The sequence below is a fragment of the Heterocephalus glaber genome, unplaced genomic scaffold (genome assembly GCF_053883595.1).
Source record: "Heterocephalus glaber isolate CG9 unplaced genomic scaffold, H.glaber_assembly_v1.0 deba00001564, whole genome shotgun sequence".
NCBI classification, from domain to species: domain Eukaryota; kingdom Metazoa; phylum Chordata; class Mammalia; order Rodentia; family Bathyergidae; genus Heterocephalus; species Heterocephalus glaber.
In genome coordinates, this window is record NW_028258351.1 from 11,116,277 (window position 1) to 11,122,046 (window position 5,770).

Below are 5,770 nucleotides of genomic sequence, written 5' to 3' on the forward strand. Positions count from 1 at the left end.
AAGTTGCTGCAAAGTGATATAATAGCAATGGCAGTGATGCTCCAACGATAACTCTGTGGTTAGGTTTTGGGCATTATCCAGGGGCACATAACTCTGCACCAAGTCCCCTAACCCTACTGGTGATTCATAGTGACCCAATTACCTTGGTTTTTATTAACAGAAAAATTTCTGAATTATATACCCTGTTTTCTCTGCCTGCCAAATTCTTTCTCATCAACAGAAATGAAGGACCTTATTCTGCTTTACTTTGGACCATCAAAACTTAAAATAGTATCTGACAAGTAGCAAGAACTTGGTAAATGTTAGTTTAAATGAATTAGAATCAGCCAATCATAGTTCAGGTTAAAGGATTTTCTTTCACATCATCCTCCTTTGAAACTCCAGCTCCATAGAAAAAGTATTCTTGAGTTCAGTTTCTAATTAGGCATGGCCTGGGAGTGTAGCTCAGTGATAAAGCTTTTGCATAGCATGTAGGAGGCCCCATGTTCAATCCCAAGCACAGCAAAAAATTAAAAAATTATGAGAGAGAGAGAAAAGAAAGGAAAAAGATAATTTCTGATTAACTCAGAGGAGTTAAGAGTGCTCCATTTAACTAGATTTTGGCCATATCACCAGACTCATTATTCTGTCTCCCACAAGATGAGACTTCCAAGTGGTTACATAACTTTTAGAGGACATTCTAGTGTGAGGAGCAATGGCAAGTTCCAAATAAGAAAGAAATTTTTAGGGAATTGAGGTAGCAGTCACTTCCATGAGTACTGGAAGCAGAGGTTCCAGCAGATGATTCTGCTGCCTTCCTAAGGCAACTTTTCAAGGCTACAGGTCTCTGTTAAATGTAAGTATGAGGATTGGGAGAGAGTTTGGTTTTGAGAAATGCCAGTTGTTTGTTAGCATTGAGACCAGCCAGCCACCTTTTATCAAGTATATGCAGTACTTTGTGCCTTGCACTACGCTAAGTAATTTGTATGCATTATTCCATTTAATCACCACACTTCTTTGATAAATAGCTGTTATTGTCTAACACCCTTGCTTAGAAAGGTGTTTTCATAGGCACGGTTGTGATTGCCTGTAATCCTAGCTACTTGGAAGGCTGAGGCAGGAAGATTGCAAGTTCAAGGCAAGTCTGGGCAACTCAGTGAAATCCTGTCTTGAAATAAAATTTTGAAGAGGTTGGGTATGTAGCTCAGTGGTATAGGGCTTTTCTAGCATGTTTGAGGCCCTGGATTCAAACTCCAGTCCAAAAACAAAAACATAAAAACAAAAAACACTGTTTTCACTATTATAAGATAATGCATCTTTACACATACTTTTTCTTTTCCCTCTTGTACTAAATTATTTTTTTAGAGTTGAGCGTGGTGGCACATTCCTATAATCCCAGCACTTGAGAGGCTGAGACAGGAGGATTGCTGTGAGTTCAAGGCCAGCCTGGGCTACATAATGAGTTGCAAGGCCAGCCTTAATGACAAAATGAGACTCCGTCTCTAAAAAAAATTTTCTTTTCCTTAGGATAAATTATCAGAAAGGGCATCACTAGGCCAAAGACTATCAGGACTTTAAAGTCACCTATAACTTTTTTTCTATTATTATTTAAAAGACATATCTGTTCCCTTTCTTTGTGTTTAACTTTTCTGTGGGAATTCTCCATTTTCTAACACCCTGCCCAGTCGAGAGCCTGACAAATGACAGGTGCTTAATAAATATTTATTGCCTGATTATTAAAGAGTATATGAACACTTACATAAAATAACTAATTTTGCCTTTGATAGACATTCCCAAAATGGAGCTTTACAGAATTGCTTTTTTTCTCTTTTTGGTGGTGGTGGGGGGTCCTGGAGATTAAACCCAGGGACTCATGTGTGCTAATATTCTACTGCTGAGCTACACTCCCAGCCCCACCTTACTTTAATTGAAATCATTCACTCATTTATAATTTTTCTTCTTGAAAGGAAAAAAACCTTTAAGGTGGCTTAGAAAGATGCAAAAAAAAAAATAGCAAGACAAAATATATTAAGTGTAAGAAAGGTGAAGGAACTTGGTGCCGTGGCGCACACCTGTAATCTCAACTACTTGGGAAGTTGAGGCAGGAGTATTACAAGTCTGAGCCCAGCCTGGGCAATTTAGCGAGACCCTGTCTCATAATAAAAGTTAAAATTAAAAAAACAGTTCAGTGCAAAGGCTCTAGGTTCAATCCATAGTACTAAAAGAAGAAACAAGGGAAGGAAGGGAGGGAGGGAGGGAGGAGGGAGGGAGGGAAGGAGGAAGGAAGGATGAAGGAAAGGGAACATAAAGGCAGGAAACTAAAATGGACCCATAAATGAGGGTTTCTCACAAAACACCTACCATGAAGTTCTAGATGCGCTAAGGAGAGCACAAAATTTTGACTTTAATGTCTTTGGCAACCAATAAAAATATAAGAAAGCAATTAGTTGGAACAAGATTTGCTGTGTTCATAAGCAAAAACAGCCTGGTTACTTAAGGAAAATCACCTTTCATGAAAATAAGACTTTAAAATCTTTCCTATTCCTTCTTTCAGAGAGCAAATCTTGTGAACAACATCGCCTTCAACAACATATTCATTATAGCATACTTTGAAGAGAAATTTTGAAGACTATTTCTTACACTGCCCATAATAAAATCTGAAAACATTATAGCCAAGTTCAGTTCAATAAAGATAATGTATGATGATGATTATTATGCTATAAAGATAAACAACTCTCTCCTGAGTTTATTTAATCCATGGGAAATTTTTATTAAAGATCTAGTGTAAAAGTTCTCAGTCTGATGTTCATGAGCAACTCTGAAGATGTCCTAAATTCTCTGAAATTAGGCTGAGGATTTAGCTCAGTAGCAGAATGTTTGCCTAGCATGTGTGAGGCTATGGGTTTGATCCCTAGCCCTGGAAAAAAAATGAATTCTCTGAAATTGTATGTGTAAATATTGTTTCCATGAGTAAATACATTTTCCTAAGGGAAAACAAAGTCTAGAGCAGAAGTTCTGAAGTTGCCCTTATTGCTTTGTTATCTTCTATCTACCACGAACTGTTTCTCCTCTGCAGTGCCTGTCTGCCATGCCACCATGCCCAGGAGCCAGCCAATGACGGGCTGAAACCTCAAACTAGAACAAGGGGAATACACAGACTTGAAACATGAGTTTGGATACCAGCCAAGAAGTGATCACTCCTCCTCCTCCTCCTAGTATGCCTCACAAAGAGAAATATTTTGACTGAATTAATGACAATGATCCAGAATACATTCAGGAGAGAAACATGTCTCCTGATCTGCGACAAGCCTTCAATATGATGGAGCAGAGGAAGGGAGTTACTCAGATTCTGCAGAGACCTGCCTTTCAGGAAGACCTGGAATGCCTTGTTCAAGAACAGATGAAGAGGGGCCAGGATTTAGCTCAGTGGTTCCGCCGCCTGCCTTGCAAGCTCAAGGACCCGAGTTCGATCCCCGGTACCAAAAAAAAGAAAGAAAAAAGAACAGATGAAGAAAGGCCACAACCCAACTGGATTACTAGCATTACAGCAGATTGCAGATTACATCATGACTAATTCTTTCTCAGGCTTTTCTTCACCTCCATCCAATCTTGGCATGGTCACATCTATTAATGACCTTCCAGGTACAGATACATCCTCATATGTGAAAGGAGAAAAACTTACTCGTTGTAAACTTGCCAGCCTGTACAAACTTGCAGATTTATTTGGATGGGCTCACCTGGCAAATGCATACATCTTAGTGAGAATAAGTAAGGACCAAGACCACATTATAATAATTCCCAGAGGCCTTTTTCTGAAGCCACAGCTTCCAATTTGGTAAGTCAATATAATAGGAGAAATGGTTGACCAGGGAAGTACTAATTTGAAAATTGACCACACAGGATTCAGTCCCCATGCTGCAATCTATTCAACATGTCCTGATGTTAAGTGTGTGATACACATCCACACACTTACTACAGCAGCTGTGCCCTCCATGAAGTACAGGATCCTTCCAATTTCTCAAGAGTCCCTTATCCTGGGAGACATTGCCTACCTATTATGACTACCAAGGATGATGAATAGGAAGAGAGAATTCAACTGCAGAAAGTTCTGGGGCCAAGTTGTAAGGTGCTGGTACTCAGGAAACATGGAGTGATAGCACTTGGAAAAACAGTTGAAGAGGCTTTTCATTATATTTTTAATGTGCAGATAGCCTGTGAGATCCAGGTGCGGGCATTAGCAAGCTCAGGTGGAGTAGATAATCTGTTTGTCCTGGATCTTCAGAAGTATAAATCTTTCACTCACACTATAGCAGCAGCTGGAGGAGGAGGGGTAAACATGGGTGCCCAGCAGAAATGGAAGGTTGGAGAAGTTGAATTTGAAGGGCTGATGAGGACTCTGGATAATTTGGGGTATAGAACAGGCTATGCTTACAGGCATCCTCTCATTCAAGAGAAGCCTCGACTCAAGAGTGATGTGGAAATCCCAGCAACTGTGACTGCTTTTTCCTTTGAAGACGACACAGTGCCTCTCTGCTCTCAAGTACATGGCACAGAGACAGCAGTGTGAGAAAACAAGATGGCTGAACTCACCCAATACCTACATGAAAGTGAACGTGCCTGAGGGGTCTCCCAATGCGGAGACCAGCCCCAGGACCAAAATCAAATGGATGAAAGCAGAGGATTCTTCTAAAGTTAGTAGTAGAACACCTACCAAAATTGAAGATCCCAATCAGTTTGTTCCTTTAAACACAAACCCAGATGAGGTTCTAGAAAAAGAAACAAGATTTGAGAGCAAAACCAATATGACTTGAAAACAGCATGACCACAATCTCAGTTGCTTGCTGGAATTGTTGTGGATAAACCTCCATCTACGATGCAATTTGAAGATGATGACCTTGGCACACCAGCTCCTCCTAACCCATTCAGTCATCTCACAGAAGGAGAACTTGAAGAATATAAGAAGACAATTGAGTGGAAACAACAAGGCCTAGAAGACGCTGAGCAGGAATTACTCATAGATGATGCTTCATCTGTTTTACAAATTCAGTCTCAAACTCAGTCATTGCAAAATGTCCCTGAAAAATTAGAAGAAAACCACAAGCTATTTTCCAAGAGCTTCATCTCCATGGAAGTGCCTGTCATGGTAGTAAATGGCAAGGATGATATGCACAACGTTGAAGATGAGCTTGCTAACCGAGTGAGTAGATTAACTACAAGTACGACCATAGAAAACATCGAGATTACCATCAAGTCTCCAGAAAAAATTGAAGAAGTCCTGTCACCTGATGGCTCACCTTCAAAATCACCATCTAAGAAAAAGAAGAAATTCTGCATTCCTTCTTTTCTGAAAAAGAACAAGAAAAAAGAGAAAGTTGAAGCTTAACTAAAGTCTTTTTATAATTACTACAATGTGACATTGCACATTTAATACCACATTTAAGTTGATCATTACTATACAGTGGTAGATCAGATTGGGGTATGTAGCAAGCCGGACTTGCAGAACTGGAAGAGGTTTTACTAAAAGAAAAATATTATGAAAAAAACCTTTGAAATTCATCTCTTTTTATATGTCCAAAAATGGCTTTGAATTTTTAAACAGTTGCTAGTTTTAATTAGCTCTGCTCTCATGAAGTATTATTATAGTTCACCACAAATACATCTGTCTGAATTACTTCAGGACTTCTTCATAATAACTATTGGAAAGAAATTGCCAAGGAAGAAGTGAGAATATTTATTTCTCCACACCTACTGCAGTTAAAAATCAGATTATGATTTTTAAATTATGATTATT

General features: G+C 39.1%; 1 pseudogene; it reads left to right on the forward strand.

Annotated features, from left to right (window-relative positions):
* Nucleotides 1-3,485: 3,485 nt before the first annotated feature.
* On the forward strand, nucleotides 3,486-5,476 carry LOC101698034 (gamma-adducin pseudogene; annotated as a pseudogene).
* The last annotated feature ends 294 nt before the right edge of the window (nucleotides 5,477-5,770 follow it).